Source organism: Pongo abelii, chromosome 1 (assembly GCF_028885655.2).
Source record: "Pongo abelii isolate AG06213 chromosome 1, NHGRI_mPonAbe1-v2.0_pri, whole genome shotgun sequence".
In the NCBI taxonomy this organism is placed as follows: domain Eukaryota; kingdom Metazoa; phylum Chordata; class Mammalia; order Primates; family Hominidae; genus Pongo; species Pongo abelii.
Window position 1 is genome coordinate 73,690,400 of NC_071985.2, and position 18,485 is coordinate 73,708,884.

At 38.0% G+C, this 18,485-nt stretch overlaps 1 long non-coding RNA gene across 1 annotated transcript; it reads right to left on the bottom strand.

The window, feature by feature from the left end:
- Window positions 1–606: 606 nt before the first annotated feature.
- Window positions 607–16,770, bottom strand: LOC134761816 (uncharacterized). Its single transcript, XR_010140957.1, has 5 exons — window positions 16,541–16,770; window positions 12,299–12,364; window positions 5,066–5,223; window positions 3,765–3,883; window positions 607–863 (listed from the first exon to the last, which is right to left on the bottom strand). It is a non-coding gene; the product is annotated as an uncharacterized LOC134761816 (long non-coding RNA).
- Between the last annotated feature and the right edge of the window lie 1,715 nt (window positions 16,771–18,485).

Sequence of the window (18,485 nt, forward strand, 5' to 3'; positions counted from 1 at the left end):
CGAAACAAGTGAGTGAAGGCATCAGGAACTCTACAACCCCCCAGGCATCCCACTATCTGACTGCAGCCACATGAATGAGCCCAAGAGAGTCCAGCAGTAGAACCATCCATCAGAAGCCAGCCAAAATTGCCCACCCACAGAATTATGAACTAATAAATGATTGTTGTTTTAAGTTTGGCGGATTTTTTTACATAGCAATAAATAACTGTTAAACCATTGTAACTCCAATGCCAACTGGCAGCAGTGGAAATATGATGGTGGGGAAGCCAGCATGGAAAGAAACAGTGGTTATCTTAGCCAATTATGTTTAACTGCCTTACTTTTGCAAATTTTACAAAAGTATATTATCATATAAACACATTATTCAGAGCTTTGGAAGGGACATGCATAAGTGGGAGACTGAATCTGGAGCTTCATTCAAGGTAAACCTACCTCTAGTAAGCATCATGCTTAATGTTAAATCACTAACAATATCCACCTTAAAGATACAGAGACTAAAGGATTGCCTGCTATAACCTTATCATATAATATTGCTCTATAAATCTTGCCCAATAAATTAACAATAATGACTATATTTAATGCTTATTATGTATCATAACTACACTAAGGATTTCACATGGATTGTTTCACTTAATTATAACAACAACCTCATGAGGTAGGGACTATTATAACATTTTTCAGATGCAGAAACTGAGCCTTACAGGGTTTAATGGCCAAAAGTTACTTACTAAATGTCAGGTTTCCATTTTCAAAATCTGTGTTCTCCATGCCTGTAATTGCAGAACTTTGGGAGGTCAAGGTAGGTGGATCACTTGAACCAAGGAGTTTGAGACCAGCCTGGACAACATAAGAAGACCTCATCCCTTAAAACAAACAACAACAACAACAACAACAAAAATATTCTCTTAGTAACTATACTTAGTAGTGCAAGAAAGAAAAATGAGATAAAATTAATGGAAGAGATTATTTTAATTTTAATTATTACATTTTTCCCTATAACTTAAGGGGATTTCCTAATATATTTTCTGTCTTTAAAGGAAAACAGCCTATGTTTAATTTACAGTTAGTTATCTTACCTTATGATAACCACCTTACTGACTCTTCAATTATTTTAAGTTGATGCTCTATATTTATACTAATAGACAAACATCATCTGGAAATAGAGATGACTATATATTTTTTCCAAATAGACAATTCTATAGAAACCATTGGAAAAAGTTACAACTATTATATCTAATGAGACAGTTCATTAAAGTAATACATACAATATAAATTTTTTAAAACCTAGTTTTCCTGAAAGCCAGCAATAAACTGAAAAAAATATAATAGGGACATGTAGTATTTAGAGGAGCATTGTACCTAGAGATTGTGAATGAAATATGCGAAGCTTATATATGAAAAGCTTAATTTTCTTATGTAAAGAAAATTTCAAATATTTAATCAGTTACATAAAAGAACCTACAAATAAGTGAACATACATAATAATTTACTATATGTGAAGTTGTCAATCCTTGACAATGACTTTGTAAGTTAAACTTCAACCCATTAAAGCCTCAAAATTGCTTGCCAACTTTCTTGTCTGAATTTTTTTAAGTGATGCCTTCACAGGGTTCAACACATCAAAGATAAAATATGATGAATCAAAGATCTACAAATAATAGCCAAAACTATAAACTCTATTGGAAGAAGTCAAAGGAGAAAAGCTTCATGACAGTGGACTTGGCAATGATTTCTTGGGTATGAAACCAAAAGCAAAGACAACAAAAGTAAAAATAAATAAATTTGCTACATAAAAGTTAAAAACTTCTGTGCCTCAAAGGACACAACCAACAGAAAGAAAAGGCAACTGGCAAAACGGGAGAAAATACTTGCAAATCATATATCTGATAAGGAGTTAATAGCCATAATAAATTAAGAATTCCTACAACTCAACAGCAAAAAAAAAAAAAAAAAACCTTGACTTTAAAATGGGCAAAGGACTTGAATAGACATTTCTTCAAAGAAGATATACAGATGTCTAACAAGCACATGAAAATATGCTCAGCATCACTAATCATTAGGCAAATACAGATCAAAACCACAATGATATACCGTCTCATACCCATTAGGCTACTATTTTAAAAAACAGAAAATAGCCAAGTGTTGGTGCAGATATGCATAGAGTTCTAGTTTTGCAAGATAAAAAGAGTTGTGGGGATTGGTTGCACAACAGCATGAATATATTTGACACTACTGAACTGTATGCTTATAAATGGCTAATTTGCTAAATTTTAGGCTATGTGTATTTTATTACAATTAATTTTTTTTTTTTGGAGATAGGACCTTGCTCTACTGCCAGACTGGAGTGCAGTGGCACAATCATGGCTCATTGCTGCTTCAACCTCCTGGGCTCGAGCAATCCTCCCACCTCGGCCTCCCAAGTAGCTGGGGGCTACAGGTATGCACCATCACACCTGGCTAATTTTTTTAATTTTTTGTAGAGACAGGGTCTCACTATGTTGCCTAGGCTGGTATTGAACTCCTGGGTTTAAGCAATCCTCCTGCCTCAGCCTCCAAAAATTTTGCTATTATAGGCATGAGCCTCCACGCCCAGACAAAATTTTTTTTTAGAGACACAAACACAGCATTCAGTGTATCAAAGATGCCATATGAAGAATTAAAGACCTAAGTATGAGAGATAAAACTAAAAAAAACTTTAGAAGAAATTATAGGGATCAACTTTTATGACCTTGGATTTAGCAATGGTTTTGTAGATATGTGCCAAATGTACGAACAACGAAAGAAAAAATAAATATATTGGATTTCATCAAAATTTAAAAGTATACGTATCAAAGGATGCTATTAAGAGAGTGAAAAGACAACCCAAGAATGGGAGAAAATATTTGCAAATCATATGTCTCACAAGGGTCTAGTATCCAGAATATATATTTTTTTAAACTCTTACAATTCAACAACAAAATGGCAATCCAATTTTGTACAGGAGCACATAGGTTTGGAGTTGAACACTTGAATAGATATTTCTCTGAAGAAAATATACAAGTGTCAAATAACCAAAAAAATGTTCAACATCTCTAGCCATTAATATAATGAATATTAAAGGTACAAAAGTATAATCTACATATTAATCATAAAAATTAAAATATTAAATAGTGACAACACCAAATGCTGGTCAAGATGTGAAGAAACTGGTTCACTCATACATAGTGAGAATGTAAAAAGTGTATTAGTTTCTTTTTTCTGAGTTTATTCCTTCAGTTAAACCTAAAATCACTATACATGTTCATGATAATTAGAATTGAAAAGGGACAAAGAACAAATAGAAATAAATTCTATTCCTTCTATATAGCAGTATTTTGTTGGGTATAGATGGAAAACATCAGTCAGGAGCATTAACTTGAATTGATTGTCAAAAATGTAGTTACTTTTAGCATGTGTTTTGCGTTAGTATATATACAGAGGCTGTAATGATGTTGAACTATCCCATCTTTCTTCTCATTTGTAATACAGTCATACAAACAAAAAGATGAATGCTACTAGAAGGAGGTCCTTATCAAAAATATGACCCAATGCATTTAGGTGACGTGAAGAAAATCTTTTTTCTCCCTAGGCCTGAGATCCTTCATCCAAAAACTTAGAAGATGGAATGAGATGATCTTTAAGTTTTGACAATCTATGTACACACATCAGTTATACATCATGACATAGGTAGACAACAAGGCTATATTTTCTGGACCCATGATGGTAGGTTTGACCATGTGACTTACTTAAAACAACAATGATGCATGTATCTTCTAAGAGCCAACTGAAATGCTGTCATCTCCTTGTCCCTCTGTAAATAAAAATGACAATGTCCCAAAAAGGGGTTGTTCCTTGAGCTTCAATCCTGGAGTGAAGATGATATGGAACAATCAACAGCTGATATTAACCAAGGGGGAAATACACCTCTGTTGTTGTTACTATAGCATCACCTAATACAAAATAATTACATACAAAAATTTGCTAATAATTGAGTATCAGTTCATAGTTAAGCTTTAAAACACAAAATTACCCAAACTTAATAGAAAACACATAAAATATGACACAATAGAAACAAGTTAAAAGCAACTTTAAAAAATGAAAAATAGTATTTGTAGTAAAAGAAATTGACAAACATATACATAGAATGTTTTGATTTTTATTTTATTTTTTTACATTGGTGTACATAGAACCTTCCTTGTGATTTCTGAGTCCTAAAATCACTATCCCAAGTAAGAATCAATATTGCTAAAACCATTTTTCTTCATCGTTAAAATGTTTCAAGATAATATTTCCATCATTATATAAAGGACAATCCTCCTTAGCAATCCAGGTTTCCAAATATGATCTACGGGTAAGGCTTCTCCTGAAGCAATGTGACATAACCATAACATTAATTTCTTAGCTGTTAATTTGTTATCATTTTTAAGGCTAACTAGAGCACCTGGAAATTCTATGATCTTTCCAATGCTCCATGGGTGGCAAAAGAATCATTGGTTTTCTCTTCTCTTTGCTCCCTTTAGGTAAAAAACCTGGAAGTAAAATTCTTTCTAGTTATGAAAGAGATCCTATCAAACTAGATTTTAAAAACAAAGCCCAGCTATATGTCGCGTATATGAGACATACTGTGTCAATGACTTATCCCCATCAGCATGCAACTTTAATTTTATCAATGCAACCTTTGCAGCTGTTTCACTATTTTTTGCACCTTTCTGTTGTTCACTTACTGTTTCTTCTGCCTTGGAATCAATAATGTGTTTAACAATTTTCTGAGAGGCAGCCATAGGAGACTTTTGGATTTCCAGTTTTTCACACTCATGATCTGACTGATGACGGTGTCTCAGGCAAAAATTCTTCTCACAAAAAATACATATAATTACCACAAGTTCTCATTCAGCATAGTCCTTGAATGAATGGATAAGATACATGTTTATCTGTTTTTAGTCCTCATTGATTACAGTCACCTCAGAACAACCATGAGACTCCTGGATTTGTATTCAAGGCAAAATATTCCTAAACAACCATAACATACAAATGGAGGAAAACTTACTGCTGCCATCCATGGAGCCAAAGCAGGGCTCAGGTCTCATGTGACCAAGGATGGGTATTCCCCAATCACCTTGATACCCGCAGTGCTACTACACCTGGTAGTGCTACTGAATGTTCAACTCCGTCATCTCCCAGGTGCCACAAGGGGCAAGGCAGAGCCTGAGGGGGTGGGATAATCTGTTAGTGTCTTATAAATAAATACGCAATTACCATGCACTGAGCAATTGCACTCTTGGGCATGTATCCTAAAGAAATGTAAAATTATATTTACCAATAAAACTGCACATGAATATTTATTATAACTTTATTTGTAATAGTTAAAACTGGAAACAACCCAAAGTGTCCTTCAACAGATGAAATGTTAAACTCGTAACAATAATATAGAGGCCTGTAATCCCAGCACTTTGAGAGGCCAAGGTGGGTGGATCATTTGAGGTCTGGAGTTCAAAACCAGCTTGGCCAATATGGTGAAACCCCATCTCTACTAAAAATACAAAAAAATTAGCCAGGTGTGATGGTGCATCCCTGTAATCCCAGCTACTTGGGAGGCTGAGGCAGGAGAATCGCTTGAACCCAGGAGGTGGAGTTTGCAGTGAGCAGAGATCGTGCCACTGTACTCCAGCCTGGGCAACAGAGCAAGACTCCATCTCAAAAATAATAGTAATGATAATATATAGACTATTATTGAGCAACAAAAGAAATAAACTATTGATACACACAACAATTCAGATGGAACTCAAGGGGATTTTGCTGAGTGGAAAAAAAAACAGTCTGCAAAGGTTAGATACTGTATGATTCATTTATGTAGCATTCCTGAAATGACAAAATTACAGAGATAGAGAACAGAGTAGTAGTTGCCAGGTGTTGGAGATGAGAAGGAGGGAGGTGGTGGTGTTTATAAAGGGATAACAGAAAGGATTCTTGTGATGGAAGTACTTTGTATTTTGACTGTGGGTGGTAATTACACAAATCTACACATGTAATAAAATTACATAGAACTAAGTACAGACATATGCAACAAGTGCATGTAAAACTAGCAAAATCTGAATAAGGTAAATGGATTCTATTAATGTCAATTTCCTGATTATGATATTGTACTATGGCTATGTAATATGTATATAACATGAGTAATCCCTAGGCCAGCAGCATTACCCAGCACTTGTTAGAAATACGAAACTCGTGGGCCTGACTTCAGACCTACTGAATCAGAAATACTGGATGGGGCTCAGCAATTTGTTTTTAACAAGCTCTTAGCTGATTCAGATGAATGCAAATGACTCTTAACCACTGCTTTAGCTTACAACCTGCTGATCCCTGGGGAACCATATCTAGGCTGGATGGAGACAACTGTTTATCACCCAAAGATCCAGGTTTTCAAGCTGGAAGCAGTAATTGCATGAGATTTGCAGGTTGATGAACTTGGGGAAGAGATGACTGTATTCAATAAGAGGAAAAAAGGTGTCTAAAAATGTTCTGTAGCCACAGGGATAGACTCTATTTGTTAACTGACCCAACTTCTCTCTTCCTGCCTTCTAGTCGGGGGTGGCCATGTGACATGTGACACTGTTCTGATTAATGAGATGAAAGTGGAAATCTGTTATGAGGTTCCTGGGAAAACTTGTGTTTTCTTGATCCACGTTTGGCCCCCTTTCCCTTTTGATCTACTGAGTACACATGTAAGATATCTATCCTAAGGAAATAATCAGAAACATGTATACAAATTTAGCTCGTTATCTTCATCATAGTGTATTTAAACCCCATCTCCACTAAAAATACAAAAAATTAGCCGGGCGTGGTGGTGGGCACCTGTAGTCCCAGCTACTTGGGAGGCTGAGGCAGGAGAATGGCATGAACCCATGAGGGAGACCTGGCAGTGAGCTGAGATTGCACCACTGTACTCCAGCCTGGGTGCCTGGGTGACAGAGCGAGACTCCATCTCAAAAAAAAAAAAAAGAAAGAAATAATCTTAGTGTTCAACAACAGGACTATAAATAATTTTTTGTATTTTTATAAGATGGAATTTTTGTGGCCATTATGGATGATGATCACTGAGACTTTTGATGATATGGAGAAACTTATAATATTAAGTGAAAAATCAAGATATAAAGCTATATACATATTTGATAAATAATTGCATAAATATATTCACATGCATATACACTTTCAATCTTCACTTAAAAATAAATTTGTACTATAATCAATCTTTTAAGGTAAGAACTATTCTTTAAGTATTGTCGAAGTGATTGGAGTTTCAATAATTCTTTCTTACATAAAGCACACTGATAGTGATTTTTAATGTACACCCAAATTTAAGAACCATTGCTATACTCTATATAGGTGTGTGTCTGTCTATATATGTAAATTTTTTTACATGTAGGAACACTCCAAAATGTTAACAGAGCTATAACTGGGTGTCATTTCTCCATTATAATGAACTTTATATTACTGTGTCTTTGTTTTCATTTGTTTTTTGACACAGGGTCTTGCTCTGTCACCCAGGCTGTAGTGCAGTGGCACCGTCATAGCTCAGTGCAGCCTCTAACTCCTGGGTTCAAGTGATCCTCCCACCTAAGCCTCCTGAGTACAGTCACATGCCACCATGCCTGGCTAATATTTTTTTAATTTTTTGTAGGGATAGGGGGTCTCGCTTTGTTGCCCAGGCTGGTCTCAAACTCCTGGCTTCAAGCAATCCTCCCACCTCAGCTTCCCAAAATGCTGGGATTATAGGTGTGAGCCACTGCACCCAGGCCTTATTGTGTATGTTTATAATGTTCTACCCCATAAGCATTATTACTTTTAATACAAGAAAAATGTAACTTTTAAGATTAAAAAGAGAAGAGGAAATAATTCAAGCTCAAGGTAGAGCAACATAGAGCGAGAAGCATCTCAAAGACAGGAATGAGATGCCTGAGGGGTCTTAAATATCTGCCTTCAAATGGTATTTAAGCATCTCCTCCTCATCAGGCTCTAGTTTATCAATCAGGTTGAGCATTACAAATCCAAAATCTGAAATTTGAAATGCTTCTAAATCTACAACTTTTTGAGCACCAACATGACGCTCAAAGGAAATGCTCATTGGATCATTTCGGATTTCAAACTGTCAGATTTGGGATGCTCAACCAGTATAATGAAAATATTCCAAAATCGGAAAAAAATTGAAATCCGAGATACTTCTGGTCCCCATCTATAATAGCTACATGCCAGTTTACATGCTCCTCCCTGGTTCAAACAATAGAATCAGATCAATTTACAGAATCTTTCAAAGAATTACAGCATACATATATATGCAAAGAACAAGTATAAGTTTATTTTAGTTGCATATAACTTTTTCCTTAATATGAGATAAACCATTTTCCTAACTTATGTTTTTGCCTTTGGGGAGCCTCTATTTTCAGATGCACAGAAAGCAGAAAACACATTGGGGAAAAAATCGCTCTTCAAGGAGTGGTGTGATCAATGCTCTTTCCATGCACCACCTCTCGCTCCATTTCCACCTGGAAGATGTAATGCAGCAGGAGAAACCAGACCCTAAATATTCTACCAGGTGTTTTTCTAACAGTTTATGATTCTAGAATTCAAATTAGATTTTTAATTTTAGAATAAGGATTTTTAAATCATTAAACTTCTTCAGAAGCTTCCACTGCAGAGCTAGTGATAATGACAGATCATTGAAGCAACAGCCATCCCTCCCAAGGCAACACTCCAGCCATAACCAATTCACTTAATGGCCATGGGAGTCAGGTCTTTGTCTCCCTTACTGCCTCACCGTTTATTTCAATAGAGAATTGAACCCAAAAGGAATGAAATTTATGGTGCACTTTTTGCCATTGATAAACTATCGAATTAAATAGAACATATAATTTCTAAAATGAGCTATGCTGGCGAATTTATTTGAACAGTTACTTATGAGATGACTTGTGGGAAATCAAGGTAAGTTCACAATTACTCAACACGAAGCACCAATTGGAATTTCAAACGGGTAGAAGAGACGATAAGATACAACCATGCATATCTAATAGACATAGGATTCTACATTAATTTATATAGCTCTCCAGAGCCACATAATTCAGCTGGTTGTTTATTGAACTCCTTCATTCCTTTTGGAAAGATGACCTCAAGTTTTTGAATGGCTACATGGCTAAAAAATACCTAGCTTTTGGGGAAGGGTAAATTTAATTAACAGATATATTATTTTTAGAAAATGATTACAATTTTGTAGTTTCAAGGCAGATATAAATGAAGTCACCTGAAAGCTAAATGGTTACTTCCATTTCTACATAGCAAGTCATGAGAACAAACTAGACTGTTTGAAGTCCATTTACTCAAGACAAAGGCTCTTTTGGAAGCTCAATCACCCAGTCCTTGGTTGATATATTTTGACACAGCTTTGATTTACCAGGGGATTTACAGGACTAGTTAATTAGAAAATCATTTAGCCAGATAAATTCACTATGCCTTTATCTCTGTTATGCTTATTCACTGACTAGGAGTAATCGTCGTTGGTAATCTAAGCCTTCCTACACTGCTCTTAGTTTCTTTCCTGCTAATCCAATATGTATTGCCACCCTTTCTTGCAAACCTTTCACCTGTGCCCTCTGGAATCTCCAGGCCACGGAAAACAGGTTTTTAGGTATTATCAACGTGAATGTTTCTCATGGACATTTCTTCTCTTAAAAACTTCTCAGATGGTGCTTTTTATGTTCTTATACTCCCTTAACCCCAAAGCTGATAGAATGAGTGTTCTCCTTACTCCTAAATGTTACTTAAAGACCTTTTTCGTTTTACCCTAACATAATATACCCTTCTCTTTGCATAAGGTGATTAAGGAATGTTGGCATGTGTTAAAGATAAAAGGTGGTATATAGGGTAACACAAACTTTAGGAGAAAAGTGTTGCTTTCTTTTGAATATATTTACTATTTTTTATAATTCTATACTCCCAATTAGTTTCTAAGTGATATATTATATTGCTTTGTTTTTTAATGGTTACCTTAGAGATTATGACATCTATCTCAACTTACCAAAGTCCGATATTATTTTAGCCTCCTCCAGGACAATACAAAGGCCTTAGAATACTTTACTACATTGGGCTGGGCGTGGTGGCTCACGTCTGTAATCCCAGCACTTTGGGAGGCTGAGGCGGGCAAATCACTTCAGGTCAGGAGATTGAGACCAGCCTGGCCAACATATGAAACCCCATCTCTACTAAAGATACAAAAATTAACCAGGCATGGTGGCACACGCCTGTAATCCCAGCTACTGGGGAGGCTGAGGCAGGAGAATTGCTTGAACCTGGGAGGTGGAGGTTGCAGTGAGCTGAGATCATGCCACTGCACTCCAGCCTGGGCCACAGAGCAAGACTCCCTCTCAAAAAAAAAAAAAAAAAAGAAAAGAAAAAAGAAAGACAACAAAAATATTGTACTACATTGCCTACATTGGCTGGGTGTGGTGGCTCACATCTGTAATCCTAGCACTCTGGGAGGCCAAGGTGGGTGGATCACTTAAGGTCAGCAGTTCAAGACCAGCCTACCCAATATGGTGAAACCCCGCCTCTACTAAAAACACAAAAATTAGTCAGGTGTGGTGTCACACCCCTGTAAGTCTCAGCTACCTGAGGCTGAGGTAGGAGAATCGCTTGAGCCCAGGAGGTGGAGGTTGCAGTAAGTTGAGATTGGGCCACTGGACTCTAGCCTAGAGCGAGACTCTGTCTCAAAAAAAAAAAACAAAAAAAAACACGACACTTTACTACATTTACCCTCATTTTAATTTACATATTTGTTGATGTGACGTATTTTATTTCTCTGGATGGATGGATAGATAGATAGATAGAGTGGAAGATATAGTCCATATTCAACACAAAACATTTCTGTGACCAGATTTATGGGGGTTTACCCCCATGCCAAGTAATTTTACAATACTTGCTGATGTCTCGTCAATACTTTAGTTCAATTCTGATACTATCTAACTGAAGATAGTGTCAGATCCCACAGATTAAGGGCTCAGCTCCACAGAACTGCGCCACTTCTGATGCCAGTCACAAATCCTAGCAACTGGAACTTCTAATTGACAAGCTATAAGTTGGGGTTTTTCAAGCCCCTTTCCTTGGGTTCAGTCATTTGCTAAAGCATCTCACAGAACTCAGGAAAGTGCTTTACTTCCATTTTCCAGTTTATTATAAAAGATACAGTGGAGTCCAATAAAATAAGTAAGCCACAGCAAGGAGAGGGCCTGAGGTAGGGAAGAAAAATTGTTCTGAAAGACAATTAATCACAGACAATCTGCTGGCACAACATCCTGCTCCCAGATACCTTGTTCCACATGTAGCCCCACCAGACTGACCTTATCTACAAAGCCCCGCTAGTATGACCTTATAAAACTTCCCTCCAGCTCCTGCCTCTTTGCAGACAGCCCCTTCTCTGCTGTCCTGCCCCTTGCTTCCTTGCAATGCACTTTCCCTCTAATAAATTTTTATTTCTTTCTCCACATCTGTCTTGATAAATTCCTTTACCACCTGCAATGCTGGCCCCAGCCAGTGGTACCCACGACAGATACTAAAAAGGATAGAGATGGGGATGCACAGGGCAAGCTATGCGGGAAGGGGTACAAAGCTTTCATGCCCTTTCCAGGTGCATCATCTTTCTAGTAGTCCCATGTGTCCAAAAGCTCTCTGAACCCCTTCCCTTAGGGTATTTTTTTTTGAGGCTTCACTTTGTAGCTGTGATCAATTAAGTCACTGGCTATAAGTGATCAACGCTACCTTCATTCCTTCTCCCCTCCTGTAGTGAGCCAAAAGTTTCAAATCTCTAATCACATGGCTGGATTCCCTGGCAATCACTCCTCAACTAGAGGCTATCCAGGAGCCCCCACCCATCACTCATCTCATTAGCATACAAGAAGACACATCACATTAGAGATTCCAAGGATTTTAGGAGCTGTGTGCCAGAAAATAGGGTTGAAGACCAAATGGATATTTGTTATTATAAATCGCAATATCTTAGACACAGAGAGAAGATAGGTAGGTAGGTAGATAGATAGATAGATAGATAGATAGATAGATAGATAGATGGTAGATAATAGATAGATAGATGGATAGATAGATAGATAGATGGTAGATAACAGATAGATAAATAGATGGATAGATAGATAGATAGATAGATAGATAGATAGATAGATAGAATTCTAAATACCATAAGACAATTTTATCATTGTTTTAAACCATATTGATTTAAACTTACCTCTTTCTTTGCTCTCCATTTCTTTCTATACCTCTGATCTTCCATCCAGGGTAATTTTCCTTCAACCTAAGGAATACCCATTGAAATTTATTTTATTGTGATTGTCTCAGTTTCTGTTGATCTGAAAATTTATATACTATTTTCTTATATCCAAAGGATATTTTTGGTTTGTAGAGCTTATATTTCAGTTGTCATAATTGTCAGCACCTTGAAGAAGTCATTCCACTGTTTTCTGGCCTGCAGATTTGTTGAGAATTCATCTGTTGCTTCCTTGATGGCAGCCTATCTTGTTTGTATAGCTTTAAAGATTTTCTATTTGGTTTGTTTTATGCAATTTCTCTATGAAGTGTCTAGATGTACTTTTTATTCAACTGCCATGGGATTCATTGGATTTCTGTGTATTGATGTCTTTCAGCAGTTCTAAAAGTCTCAGCCATTATCTCTTCAAATATTTGTAAAAGATATTACAAAATGTCACTTTTTATAGCTGCTAGTTTTCTGGCAAATTTTTCAGGCTTGGCCTTTCTGTTTGTAAACACTGAAATATCATTGTTTTATAGATTGTGTCTGATAATTCCAATCTCCAGGTCTCTGGGGGTTTGTTTATGTTTCTTGATTTTTCTTCTGGTTTTCCCCAACTTATTTTGCCCCCTTGTTTTCTTTGATTATATGCTATACATTTTATTTGAAAACATACTTACAGAAATTGTTATAGGCCACAAATAATATTGTTTTCTCCTGAAAGTACCTTCATTTTCTTCTGCTAGGTTCCTAAAGCCTGGGAACATATTAATCCAAGTTCAAAAACAGAGATGTTTTTATGCTAATAAAATAAGTGGTCATCTTGGAAACCCCAAACATGTGATCCCAGACTGACTATTGCTCTCTTGACTACCCAAAATACTGCTCAGCCTATCAACTGCCAATGTCAAATAAGCAAATATCCTCTAGGTGAAACTTCAGTGTTCCCAGACTTCCCTGCATCCTGCATGTCAATCCAGTAATTGTTTTATATATATATATATGTGTATATATATGTATATATGTGTATATATATGTATATATATCTATGTATATATATGTATATATATGTATATATGTATATATATATATGCCTTTAGTTAGATGCCTTCAGTTACAGATACATGTATATAACATAACTAATATATATTTCTATACATATATATCATACATACATATATATTAGTTGTGTCCAGTGGGAAGGTTTGTCCAAATTATCTAGTCTGATGTTACTGGCCTTTCCTTTCTTTCCTATAACTAAACTTATCTTAATTTTGAGCTTCCATCCTGCTAGGTAGTAAGCGGAAATAATTTACACTTTCTAACTAAAGGCATCTTTGGCTATTTACTTTTATAATAGTAAATTCAGTCCCTTTTGAAAAAAATGTGTCTTTTGGGAGCCAATATCAAGTGCTGTCTAATTTCTCCCCTCCCCGTCTACCCAAGATGTAATCAATTATACTTGAAAACTTCTGAAGGAGCTCAGGAAATTTCAACCCCAAAATATAACATCCTTATATGTTGATTATTTTAAATTAATGGCCCTTGAAGGTCAGCAGATGCTTGAAGAGGCTCTATACTGATATTCCTTTATCTATTTTAAGACTAAACCAGGGAGATGGCAGCATTGACAGGGAAATGAAGGATTCAACCAGGATTGGCTCAGAGCCAAGAGGGACTCATTAGTGCTGGGAAAAGATAAGTGGGAGATCCTCATTACCAGTGTGGATTACTGCAATCCTAGCTACAGGAGACCCCCACAGTTCTCAGAGGCCCTGAGATTAGTATAGGAAGTTGCCTAGAGTCCATATGGCTTCACTGCTCTAGAAAAGGAATTCATGTTGGGTCTCCCCTACTTGCCAAGACCCAAAATGCTACAGTTTGGTGCCATTCTGAGAACAGAGCTAGAGTGCATCCTGCACTGGAGGCCAATAGCTCCTGCATCTCCACATCCTTGAGGCCAATCATCAACCTAACATGCTCACACAAAAGGCTGGAACACCACAACCCCAGCTACACCAAGAAGTACAACCATGACAATAGCACATGAGCCCATGAAGCACTCTGCACCCTAAGAAACAGGGGATTCAACACAGCAAGTAGACCATCCCCAAGACTGAGGTAACCAACAAATGTGTCCCCCCGAGGCCCAAAGACCAGCACATGTAGTGTCTACCACCACTAAGGGGACTCCATCCACCTCAACCAGTGAAGACACCATGCATTATGTGCACCTGCCAGGGCAAAAGTATCAGTTTGCTCAGCACCCACCATTGCTAGTGATGACAACAACTCCATGACTGGCAGAGCTGCCATACATGCTATACACACACACCAAGGGCCTGAGAACTGACCCATCTCCGTCCCCAGCAAAACCATATCACTACCTCAACAAACACCTGCAGCCCTTAGGACACTGAGGCACTCACAGACATCACTGATATTTATTACAGCCAAAGAAATCACCTGGAGACTACACTACAGCACCCACCTAAAACCAAAGCCAAAACACTATACCTAACTGATACTGTAGGAAACATCTGTGTGAAAAAGTTTCCTCCACAAAAACTACTCCATAAAATTGTAAAAGCAGCTGTTCCACCAGATGCACAGATATCAATGAAGGGACACACACACACACACACACACACACAAAATGTAAAAAAGCAAGGAAAGATGACACCTTAAAAAGAACACAATAACTCTCCAGGAACCAACCCTAAAGAAAAGAGAATGTATGAAGTGTCTGAGAAGGAATTTAAAATAATGGTCTTAAGGAGACTCCATGAGATACAAAAAAATTACAGGTAGACAATTCAACAAAATCAGAAAAACAATACATAATCCGACTGAGAAATTTAACAGAAATAGATATCATTTAAAAAGAAGCAAACAGAAATCTCAGAAATGAAGAATTAAATGAATGAAATAAAAAATAAAATCAAGAACTTCAACCACCACGGACTAGAACAAGCAGAAGAAAGACTTTCTGAACTTGAAGACAGGTTCAGAAAGTTTCAAAAGACAGGCCTTTTGAAATAAACCAATCAGACCAGAAAAAAAAAGAATGTAAAAAGTCTGTAAGTCTACAGGACCTAAGAGACACCATTAAAATAACAAATATTCACATTAAGGTAATTTCAAAAGGGAAATACATAGCAAAGGACAGAGAAAACCAATTTTATAAAATACCTGAAAACTTACTAAATCTTGACAGAGATAGGGACATCCAGATCGAGGAAGCTCAAATAGAGTCAACCCAAAAAAAAAATCTCTCTGAAGCACACTAGAGTCAAACTGTCAAAAGTGAAAGACAAAAAGAGAATTCCAAAAAAGAGCAAGAGAAAATTTTCAAGCCTTGTATAAAAGGATTTCCATTAAACTAACAGCAGAAATCTTACAGGCCAGGAGAAAATAGGTTGATATATTCAAAGTGCTTTTAAAAACAAAAAACACAAAAACAAAAAACTAAGCCAGGAATGCTTTACCTAGCAAGCTATCTTTCAGAAATGAAGGAGAAATAAAGTCTCTCTCAGACAACAAATACTGAGAGAATTCATCACTAGACTGGCCTCACAAGCAATGCTTAAGGGAGTCCTACATCTGGAAGTGAAAGAACAGTAAATACCATCATAAAAACACACAAATATATAAAATTCACTGCTATAGCAGACATATATGAGCAAGAAAAATAAATCAAACCTTATCACTATAGAAAGCCACCAAACCACAACAGAGAAGAAGAAAACACAGACACACAGACCAATGGTACAGAAGGGAGAACTGAGAAATAAATTCACTTATTTACAGCCACCTGATTTTCAAGAAAGGTGCCAAGAACACACTTTGGATAACTGATATCTTCTTTAATAAATGGTGTTGGGGGGGGGAGGAGCCAAGATGGCCGAATAGGAACAGCTCCGGTCTACAGCTCCCAGCGCGAGCGACGCATAAGACGGGTGATTTCTGCATTTCCATCTGAGGTACCGTGTTCATCTCACTAGGGAGTGCCAGACAGTGGGCGCAGGTCAGTGGGTGAGCGCACCGTGTGCCAGCCGAAGCAGGGGCGAGGCATTGCCTCACTCGGGAAGCGCAAGGGGTCAGGGAGTTCCCCTTCCAGGGGTGACAGACGGCACCTGAAAAATTGGGCCACTCCCACCCGAATACTGTGCTTTTCCGATGGTCTTAGGAAACGCTGCCCCAGGAGAGTATAGCCCGCACCTGGCTCAGAGGGTCCTACGCTCACGGAGTCTCGCTGATTCCTAGCACAGCAGTCTGAGATCAAACAGCAAGGCGGCAGCGAGGCTGGGGGAGGGGCGCCCGCCATTGCCCAGGCTCGCTTAGGTAAACAAAGCAGCCTGGAAGCTTGAACTGGGTGGAGCCCACCACAGCTCAAGGAGGCCTGCCTGCCTCTGTAGGCTCCACCTCTGGGGGCAGGGCACAGACAAACAAAAAGACAGCAGTAACCTCTGCAGACTTAAATGTCCCTGTCTGACAGCTGTGAGGAGAGCAGTGGTTCTCCCAGCACGCAGCTGGAGATCTGAGAACGGGCTGACTGCCTCCTCAAGTGGGTCCCTGACCCCTGACCCCCGAGCAGCCTAACTGGGAGGCACCCCCTAGCAGGGGCAGACTGACACCTCACACGGCCGGCCAGGTACTCCAACAGACCTGCAGCTGAGGGTTCTGTCTGTTAGAAGGAAAACTAACAGAAAGGACATCCACACCAAAAACCCATCTGTACATCACCATCATCAAAGACCAAAAGTAGATAAAACCACAAAGATGGGGAAAAAACAGAGCAGAAAAACTGGAAACTCTAAAAACCAGAGTACCTCTCCTCCTCCAAAGGAACGCAGTTCCTCACCAGCAACGGAACAAAGCTGGACGGAGAATGACTTTGACGAGCTGAGAGAAGAAGGCTTCAGACGATCAAATTACTCCGAGCTACGGGAGGATATTCAAACCACAGGCAAAGAAGTTGAAAACTTTGAAAAAAATTTAGAAGAATGTATAACTAGAATAACCAATACAGAGAAGTGCTTAAAGGAGCTGATGGAGCTGAAAACCAAGGCTCGAGAACTACGTGAAGAATGCAGAAGCCTCAGGAGCCAATGTGATCAAATGGAAGAAAGGGTATCAGCCCTGGAAGATGAAATGAATGAAACGAAGCGAGAAGGGAAGTTTAGAGAAAAAAGAATAAAAAGAAACGAACAAAGCCTCCAAGAAATGTGGGACTATGTGAAAAGACCAAATCTACGTCTGATTGGTGTACCTGAAAGGGACGGGGAGAATGGAAACAAGTTGGAAAACACTCTGCAGGATATTATCCAGGAGAACTTCCCCAATCTAGCAAGGAAGGCCAACATTCAGACTCAGGAAATACAGAGAACGCCACAAAGATACTCCTCGAGAAGAGCAACTCCAAGACACATAATTGTCAGATTCACCAAAGTTGAAATGAAGGAAAAAATGTTAAGGGCAGCCAGAGAGAAAGGTCGGGTTACCATCAAAGGGAAGCCCATCAGACTAACAGCGGATCTCTCGGCAGAAACCCTACAAGCCAGAAGAGAGTGGGGGCCAATATTCAACATTCTTAAAGAAAAGAATTTTCAACCCAGAATTTCATATCCTGCCAAACTAAGCTTCATAAGTGAAGGAGAAATAAAATACTTTACAGACAAGCAAATGCTGAGAGATTTTGTCACCACCAGGCCTGCCCTAAAAGAGCTCCTGAAGGAAGTGCTAAACATGGAAAGGCACAACCGGTACCAGCCACTGCAAAATCATACCGAAATGTAAAGACCATCGAGACTAGGAAGAGACTGCATCAACTAATGAGCAAAATATCCAGCTAACATCATAATGACAGGATCAAATTCACACATAACAATATTAACTTTAAATGTAAATGGACTAAATGCTCCAATTAAAAGACACAGACTGGCAAATTGGATAAAGACTCAAGACCCATCAGTGTGCTGTATTCAGGAAACCCATCTCACGTGCAGAGACACACATAGGCTCAAAATAGAAGGATGGAGGAAGATCTACCAAGCAAATGGAAAACAAAAAAAGGCAGGGGTTGCAATCCTAGTCTCTGATAAAACAGACTTTAAACCAACAAAGATCAAAAGAGACAAAGAAGGCCATTACATAATGGTAAAGG